The following is a 10,000-nucleotide window of genomic DNA, read 5'->3' on the forward strand; positions in this document are numbered from 1 at the left end:
GTTCCGTGTTTTAGGATTTGGGGTCTTTTTCCGCGATTCCGGCTTTTAGGGTCTCCCATTCCTGAACAGGTTTCAATCCTAAAATCTCCAAAAATCCTGAATTTGCTATGTATTGTAGTGTGCAAACCTCTAAGACTAGGTTTACACTAGAGGAAATTGTTCCGGATTCGTTAGTGTTTCCGGATTCATCAAATTTAGAGTATTCGGATTCGTAAGCGTTTACACTGAAAGGATATTCGGATTCCTGACCGTTTACACACAACGACAGCTCCGGAAACATTCGTGATGGAATGGTTACCAAGCTCAGTGTTGTTTCGTCGTTCGACAAAGTGAAAATGCCGCCAAAAAAGAAGGCTAGAGTAGATCCAGATGCCACTGAGGCAAATCTGAGCTGGACAGATGACGAAGTTGAACTTCTACGAGGAGTTGTCCGTGCATATTCTTCCCAAAAGGATTATGAAGGTTTAGAATGTGAGAGCGTTAAAAGTAAGTACGAAGATATCAGAAAAGACTTCGTCACCTTGTATGAACAACGAGATGGATTGCCTCATGATCTCAGCCTATTCACACGGGAAAGAGTGACGAGCAAAATAAAGATTTTAACGCAAACTCAAAAGATCGCAGGCGGAAAAATATCCGGATTCGAGATCAAAATCGGTTACACGACAAAATTTTCCGGATTCGAAAGTTTTCGGATTCAAAGTTCCCACTTTAGATTCCGGATTCAAAATCTCCGGAGACACCGGAGAAGGTTTTCTGTCGGATTCGTCCACTTTTGTGTAAACGGCAAAACTAATCCGGTACTAAAACGTTCCGGATTCATCACGAATCCGGAACAATTTCCTCTAGTGTAAACCTAGTCTAAATACTCACTCCGAATTCACTGCCTTCCACCGCCAGTTTTGTTTTCGTAGCAGTCCTTGCGCTCAAAACCGGTTTTGTGGCACTATCGCCGTTCAACCAGTCAAATTGAGTGTTAGATTGTTTTTACTCGGAAAGAACTGGCACTGGCTATGAAAACCAATCGGCGACCGTGTTCATAATCACAAATCATGGAAGTGACATTCTAAACCGCCGTGACCAGAGTTTCGGTTTTTTCGCCTCTCCGTTTTAACCGCTCGCTCCTCGCGAAATAAAAATAGAACCTCTGGCACCCAGGGTTCGTTCCATTTTGCTTCATCAAAGAAAATATGGATTCGTCGCTAAAATAGTAAAACAAATCGTAACGCTGCGAACTAATGTCAACAAGTTTTTCTTGGGTAGTTTTTCTAAGTTTTGCGCTGATTTCTGAAGATTTGCATATTTTTCTCTAAATTTATTCCTCCTGTTTTAAGAACTTTCGTTTCATTTTCAATAACTAAGACAAAGCATTTTAATACGTAGAAAATTATTCGCCTGTTTGCACGAATTTTTCAAACATCATTGTTTTAATTAGTTTGTCTGGCTCATTTCTCTTTGCTTGCCATGAAATATAAATTTTTCGTTTGTTTTTTATTTTTATTGCACCAAGAGATATTTAAAGTTCTGTTTCATCGTTAATCTATCATTTTTCTTTGAGCTTTGCGAACGGAGCGCTTTTTTCAGTTATAACTAAGTTAATTTCAACTGTGACAGTGCGACGTAGAGCGCGTAGGAAGACTTTTTGAAAACCAGTTTGCCATGTTCATTTTCAGAAAAAAAAAAGAAGAAAAAATAAATACATTATTCACCGGCTTAGGTCGGTCCGTATAGAGAAAAACTGTGCCCGGACCGTACAGTTTTTCCCTATAAGGACTTCCCAGCCGGTGAATGACATATTTATGAAATTCTCAATCTCGGATAATGCATTTTTCGAGCTCTGATTGGTTCACTCAATCTAGGTTATCAGCTCATATACCTTAGTTACGTTTGACCATATATGGTAAATGATTGCGCTTAGCGTTGCTAAACTAAAAGTTTTTCGCCAGAAAGCGAAATTTCTCTCGGTATAAAACAAAAAAAAAACATTATTGTGGAAAGTTTGGATCAATTCCGAAGCTTAGAAGCACGCGAAAAGATGAGAAATGTTTTTGTGATAAGCCTGCGTCTGTCTGACCACCAAGTATTACATAACATCGCGTTTTAGGACTTTCCCCTTTTTTCGCTCCTATTTCGTACTTCCAAACTTTTGGAGTTTAAGGAGTTTAATAAAACAATTATTCCATTCGCGCTTGTTGGATATGAGACTGGTTATAGCCAACTCGGCGCTAGGCCCCTCCTTGGCTATTTACCATCTCATATCCAACGCACGCTCATGAAATAATATTGTAACAAGTGATAGCTAATTCTAAGTTAACTTAACTTAATTTATCAGTAATTTTATGGAGTGTCCCCGATTAGTCGGCCTCCGGGCTGCCTAGAAGTTTTAGAAACTTAACTGAATAAAGTTTATTGATTGACCGATTGATTTTACCTGAAGCGGGAAGCAGCACGTTGCTGCTTGTCATCAGTAAAATCATTAAAATAAACCACGAGTGGCCTCTGCCATTTTGTTGAAATGCTTAGACGCGGGAAATCTGGAAGGAGTGCTTTAATTGGCCAGACGCGGCTTCCTTGTGCTTATGCTGCGTTTCGTTTTCACACGATGCAAGCGAAACCAAGCAAAAGCGAGAGTAAAAGTAAAAGGAATTGTGCTTTTCCTTACGCCAACCCCGTTTTCACGGTGAAATAAGTGAAAGCTAGGCTTCACTTGTCTCACACTTCTGAGAATTTTGTTCGTTATCTATCGAGAAAAAGCAAGAAAGGAGCTAATTCCAGGAAATTTCTTTGATTTTTGACGCTAAATCTCTCTAATAGTGAACGTTTTGGAGCTGGCGGAGTTACGATATTGCATACACTGTCCCGTGTCAGTTTGGGGTACTTTCAAGGTGATTTTCCAATCTCGGCCCCAGAGCTCTTCTCTTGACTGAAGGAGAGAAGAGCTCTGGGTAATTCTGAGACAGAGGCTATTCTCTTTGGTTTTCGTGAAGAACAATCAAAAGCGTCTCTAATTGGTGCATTCATGTTAGCACGAGGAGTGAGCAGTCACCGTAAGGTTTGTAAGGTTCAAAAAACCGATTTTTGGCCATAAGAACCCTACGGCGCGTGTTCTCCTGCATAGAGTTTCCCAGAGCCTTGGGTCGATCCGAGGCTCTGGTGACGAGAATGGGTGATTCCCTAGTATTGTACTGCGCATCCTGTTCTGCGCATAAGACAGCGTAGGCCACGTTCGTATTCAGGCATGGCTACGAGGCTTTATGGCCTAAACAAAACAATGTTTAAATTTAACCATTAAGACTCGTAGCCATGTGTGAATATTGATATATCGATCGTGGCCAAAAACATTTCAAAATGGCAACCTTTCATGCGGGAAAGCTCGCTAGAAAGAAGAATCGCCGTTTACAGAGCATAGCAGTAAAGAGCAGAATGATAAACGTTTTAGACTCTCGCAAAAAAAAAAAAGTCGAGTGATAGCCTTGCTAATGTTTAAATGTCGTTTCAGTCCGAGAGTGAAAGTGAAACCGCGCTATCGGGGAGACGTGTTGTCGAGGGGTCGAGCTCGGTTTGCTTTCTAATTTCCCCTAAACGAGGTTGGTGACCTATTTTATTTTGGCATAATTTTATTCTCTTACTCCTCCTCTTTGTGCTGTAAAACTTTAAACAATACATTAGAAAAAAAAGTTACCGAGGGAAAAAAGTATTCTAAGCCATCACTCATGGACACAAAATTGTCTCCTCGAGATCACGCACCCAAGGAATATTTGTAGTCAATGCCTTTTCATAACGTGTGCCTGCACCATAAAACAAACATGAATTATTCGTTTTGAACGATACAATACACCTGTTTGTTATTTCAAGAATTACATCAAGGCTGTGCTTCCTGTTCCTGCAAAACGTAGCGTGAACCAATGGAACAAACTTGTCCTTGATGGAGAAGTCGCAATGATAAAATGAGTCACTTGAGCAAGTTATATTTCCCAAACGAGCTTGGTGACCTATTTTTTGATTGCACATTTCGAGTCACTTTAATGTAGGGAACAATCGAGAAAAGTTTAAAGAAAATGCTACAACAAATTCTATTACTAAGGAATCACCCTAAGTTATTTTTTGTTTTTTTTTTTAGAGCTAGGTTAAAAGAGGAAGTTTGTTTCTTGACTTGCATACACGTCAATTATTTTATGAGGATAAGTTCGTTGCAGCGAATAGTGCAAATGAACAGGGTGTCATCTGACGTGACCATTTCAGACGAAAATTGTCGTGAATGTCATTGAAGCTAACAACAACAGAACAGTCGACGCGTTGTTTACCAGAAAGCTCCGGTATTGACCTACAAAACAAACAGAGGTTTGGTCAATCAGAGAATTTTGGCTTCCCTCTGAAACCTTTCATAAGAACGCTGCTAAACAGTGTATTATGAAGGGGGCGCGGCTTTCGTAGAATTTTTGTGAAGGATTTTTTGCGTGTCTCGGAAAGAGGTAACTAGAAGGAGGCTAGGACGACCCACTTCCGACTTACCTCCAACAAGAGCGGTTTTCAATTAATGATACACCAGCAGACGGAGCATTGAAAAAAGCCAAGGAACTCGTGAAGCAAAAACATGCAAATGTGTATAAGCGAGTAATGATAAAATGGAGTTCAAGAAAAATGCATGAGGACGACAACAAAGACAACGCCGCAGAACAAGAATATTTAACAACTATTCACCGAAGTGGAGGTGGCTAGCGGTGGACCGAGCCACGAAGCGGCGAGTTAAATGTTAAACGCTAGCCACCGAAACTGAGGTGAATAGTTGTTTTAATATAATATACCGAAACAGTGAGATAATATACAGCACAAAAAATTAATTTGGATGTTTTCTTCACTTGTCACGGATGCAAATCGGGACGCCATTTTTTCCCGAGTTGCTCGGAGGTAAATAACACATGATATTCGGAGTTTGACGAGCCAATCAGCACGCGCGTTCAGCGCTATCCACTGTTTTAGTATATACTGATATTGGTTATTTCATGTAACAGGACTTGGACAACAAAATTTTGGCAGTCTGAGGAATGTTTTGAGTCCAATCGTTTTCTTATCGGACAAGCATCAAGTCCCGTTGTTTATAAGATACTCGTTCAATGAAAAGAGAAGTCGGGAGATAGCTACAGAGCTCGTGGTTTTGCATAGTAAATTTGCGTTTTCGAGGTGTCCTTGTTGCAGTCGCCGACGTTGTGGCGCGAACTCCCTTTTATCATCATCATCGCTGCCGCTAGTGCTATAACAGTTGTTTTGCCTTTGTCGAGCAACGTTTTGGCGTTTATCACAACTCAATCATACCGACATAATTTTACACATACCCGATGTGGTGAAAGTTGCTTTGAATCCCTTGTATGTGGTGGTAGAATTACTGTCGCTCTTAAAATGCACCCAAACCATGTTTCCGGCGCTGAGCATGTCTTGTGGCTTATTGGTGCCACACGTTGGCATAGCAAGGATGGCTCCATATCTTCCTTCCATTCCTTGCTCAGGATTGCTAAACACCTTGAAGTAAGCCTCTCTGACCTCCAAGTAGTCGTTTTTGCAATACTCGCTTTGTTCTAATTCGAATTGATCGCTGAATGTGATTTTAATCTGATGTCCTTCTGGTGCGAGAAGAAACCACTGCCACTCGAAGTTCGCCGGGTACGTAGTTCTTTGAGCCAAATTTTGGAGTGCTAATCTCACCTTCGGAAACATTCAAGTAGGATTCTCTTCTACCGGCTACAAAGAAAATGAAAGCGCAAAATAAATATAATTAATCAAAGGTATTTTGCGTACAATAGCTGTGGTTACACTGGCCCATTTGCCCACGTGCAAGGACGTTTTTGTGTGCAACCGCTTTTCCCAGACCGAAACTGCCCTAGGGTTATTTCCATGAACACACCAAAAAGAACAAAAGAACTTCACATTGAAAAGGACGGTTTATCTGCTTTCTGAGGTGGCTTGGCCAATCATGATCTGATGTCCTTCTGGTGCGAGAAGAAACCACTGCCGCTCGAAATTCACCGGGTAGTTCTTTGAGCCAAATTTTGGAGTGCTGATCACACCTTCAGAAACATTCAAGTACGATTCTTGTCCGATTGTGGCTAATAAGGTAATGAAAGCCCAAAATAATTAAAATTAAGGCGTAATACAAAGATATTTTGCGTAAAAAGAGCGCTTCGGTTATCTGCCCCGCCCACATTTCGACCGCCCATAATAATTTACCTCCAGGCCTTACTAAAGGTGAGTCGCTTCAAGTGTATAAATGCTTTTCTCCATAGCTCTTTCCTCAGTTCTCGACACTATTCTCGACAAGGAATAGACCTCAAATTCTACCTCTTTCGCCGCTTGGTTAGTCGACAGGAACGAGAAAAAATGGCCGCGCGAAATCTGGATTCGAAGCGGACATGGTTCTCTAAACCACCGTTTTATCTCTGTTTAGATAATCGACCCAATAGGACTAATGGCTCAGCACGATTCGCCCGTGCGTGTCACGAATTGGTACTCGAATAAGAACCTATAAATCTTCCACACGGGGTTTGCATACTAGCACGGAAGGGGTATAGAAAGTCTGCGAGCCATACCTACGAGGTATGGTAAATCAATTCTATTTCGCTTGGATTTAGAAAATTAAGTCGAAATTAACCCTAAAGAAAGATTAAAGTTTAGAAAGGAATACGTTTAACTTGTTACTCGCGTGCCTCGATGGCTCGTACTGTCCTTATTCACACAGCAGTAACAGCTATTTACGCTACGACATTTACCACCCCCCCCCCCCCCGCCCCCCCAATGACATGCCATTGATTTTGCAGACCACGACAAAGAAGTATTCCGGCTTCGCTTGCCGCCCGATCGTTTTCCCGCGTCATACCCCTCTTGTGGGTTTGGTCAAGAGCCAAAAACTAACACACTGTGTGGTTGGCCGTAACCACTATGGACGCCCACCAAACGGATAAAGATACCACGCAGCATGCCGCAACCTCTAATTTCATTAAATCGGTATATGATGCAGCTCAATTGTGTTAATAACAAGAACATGATGATGATGATATGTGGGAACTATTTCGAGGAAACCAGAGGACTACTTGAGAATGGTTAATGCTAGGGTAGAGTTGGTAACACTTCAAAGAACAGTCTTACTGGGATTAGCAAGGATCATCTGAAGAGTCATTCAAGTGTAAAGTTATTTTGTGCCACCTGATGATGGAGCTAAAATTTAAGGCATTACCATATCTGTCGTAAAGCATTATGATAATGATAACGATATACTACGGACTTACTATCAGATTTGACAATATACAAGATTTTAAGTCCGTTTTAATGGGAGATGACGATGACGATGACGATGACGACGACGACGACGATGAGGATGATGATTATGATGGGATTAAAGACAAAGCAATACTGACTTACCAGTAGATCCGACAATATACGAGAATTTAAATCCCCTGTAATTGAAGGAGTCATCTGATTTTAATCGTATGTATAAATTTTCCCCGGTATATATGTAATAGGGTAGGTCTCCAACCAGCCGATTATAGAAATCCAAGTATCTGGTACTGAATCGTTCGCAATCACCTAGTACAAATTCCAAAAGGCTGTAGCGGCTTGCGAAGCTTAGAGCGTCACACTCACAGCGCAGACACTCTTCAAACTCAAAACTACAAGAAAAATAATTGATTATCATAATTGATGTTGTTTACAGCGGTTTTAAATTAATTTGTACGGGTAATCACATGATTTCCATTGCAATTTCGAATAAATAAGCACGAGTAAATCTTTCGAAAGACAAGTTCAACCGGAGGGTGGAATTTTGAAATCTTTGAAAAAAATTGCATGTGCTTATTTATTCCAAATTGCACGAAAAAAAAATGCGATTACTTATTAATGATATACATGCAAACATTTCACCTTTATTGCACTAACTTCAACTGTCTGCTCTAATTTCACTTTTTGCACTCTGTTTGGGATTAATTGACAGGGGCTATTCCTAGAGTCTTCATGCCAATAGACCAATTTCGATATATTAAAATTCAGTCCTAAACAAAAGACATCATCTCGAGGCTCTGGGGAATAAATATAAGGATTTGTATGAGTTTATTCCCCAGAGCCTCAAGATGATGCCTTTTGTTTTCGACTGAATTTTAATATATCGAAATTGGTCTATTGCGGCCCACTCGCGGTTAAAACCATCGCACTCGCGAGTGTTTAAATCGCAGCAGTCAGGAATCAATGGTAACAGCGTTTGAAGCTTCAAATGATAAACGAGAAAACCCCACACAAATTGGCGGAAATGCTGTTTTCCTTGAGGACGAAACTATCGAGAGAACACGGGTGTAAAATGGTAACAAATGAAACTGTATGACCACCATGCATAGCCAGAATCATTCAAGACAGACTTAATCTGCAGAGGGCAACTGGATTTCGCTAGATAGGAAATTTTCGAGGGCAGACAAAGAGTGTTACGGTTTTTAAATTGACCTACCACAAGCGCCCGCGCGCAATCTTACCCAGTTCGAGAACATGGAAGCCCGCGATGAAAGTAGCAGGGTGTCTTTCCTTCACGCTTACACCCTTTTCCCACTAACCTTCGGTATGATGCCACGCTTGCTGAGACTAGGATAAAGAGAAACGATGACGCTACTCAAACAGAATATTCTCGGAGATTAGGTAAGCCACAGGCAAATGATAAACCGCCTTCGCGCCACCCCGATATCAGTCATGTTGCTATAAGTTTCCAACCAATGGCTGTTAAGCTGTCTTAACCAATAAGCGTGTAGTAACCGTTCCTATTTTATGAACACCACGCATAAACAAGTACCACTTGGTACTGATGTCTGACGGTCAAGTGGGAACTAGCTCGTAGCAATGCTCGTAGCTTGTCCAGCTTTTACGATACGGACCACGGTCCGAAATCTGTTCCGTGCTGAAAATGTTTTTACTACTGCGCGACGAAACATTGGATTTCACTTCTTAAAATGCAAGTTTTCGCTTACTAACCGTTGCAAAGAGAGGGAGAAACATCAACAATGGAATGAAAGGCCTGGGTATACTTTAGAAAGGCGAGTATTCACAGGATTTTGCTGACAACACTTTGCTGGTGTGCTGTTTTCGAGTTGGTGGTTTTCTTGCACTGTTGAGACGCCGTTGTTTTCTTTGGAGTTCTATTCTCTACTCTCGTTTTATATTGCTTCATTTAAGAATTTACGGATTCCTAGCTAAAATAGGCAAACAAACACATCGCGACGCCGTGGTTTTTCGCGTTGTTGTTTTTCGTGAACTGTTGACATGCCGTTTAACTAAAACGATGTTGAAGTTTCGATTTGATCAGCGCATAACTGCAGAGAAGTCCTTTGAGCTCAGTTTTTCGGTTGACATCCGTTATATTCTCTGCATTTCTATTTTGTAATCTCGTTCTATTTTTCTTTCGCGAGGACCGAACGGTTAAAACGGAGAGGCGAAAAAAACGAACCTCTGGTCACGGCGGTTTAGAATCTCACTTCCATGCAAATTCGGAATAAGACAAGTTGCCAAACCGGTTTTCTACAGTGATGTCACTGTTGTACCCAATTCAAGTCCTTTGGGAATAGAACGTTTGATTTTGACAGTTCCCATCGTGAAGCAACCAATCAAAAGCGACATGAAAACCACAAAGTAATTACCGTTAGTGGCTGCGGTTTAGGTTTCTCACGCGTGACTAGTTTTTTACTCGAAACACGATATTTCTAGTGTTCACAGTTTTCGCTTGCAGCTCTAGGAAATGTGAATCAATCAAGGCATTCAAGGGACAAATAACGACTACCATAGCATCTTTTGGATAATGAATCCACGATCATACAAATACGAACAAACTTTCAGCACAAGTTGAAATACTACCATTTTCGAGCTACCGTGAACGGGCGACATTTTCCCGCGTTGTTGCACGCTTATAACATTCAAGTTTGTCCAGACAAACTGTCGCGTTTTTTACTTGAACCAATTAACCTTTAGAGCGTGAACATGT

At 41.1% G+C, this 10,000-nt stretch overlaps 1 long non-coding RNA gene across 1 annotated transcript; it reads right to left on the minus strand.

The window, feature by feature from the left end:
- Positions 1–4,138: 4,138 nt before the first annotated feature.
- LOC137998890 (uncharacterized) lies at positions 4,139–8,712 on the minus strand. Its single transcript, XR_011122841.1, has 4 exons — positions 8,508–8,712; positions 7,411–7,658; positions 5,334–5,736; positions 4,139–4,324 (listed from the first exon to the last, which is right to left on the minus strand). It is a non-coding gene; the product is annotated as an uncharacterized lncRNA (long non-coding RNA).
- Positions 8,713–10,000: the final 1,288 nt, after the last annotated feature.

The sequence above is a fragment of the Montipora foliosa genome, chromosome 4, assembly GCF_036669935.1.
Source record: "Montipora foliosa isolate CH-2021 chromosome 4, ASM3666993v2, whole genome shotgun sequence".
In the NCBI taxonomy this organism is placed as follows: domain Eukaryota; kingdom Metazoa; phylum Cnidaria; class Anthozoa; order Scleractinia; family Acroporidae; genus Montipora; species Montipora foliosa.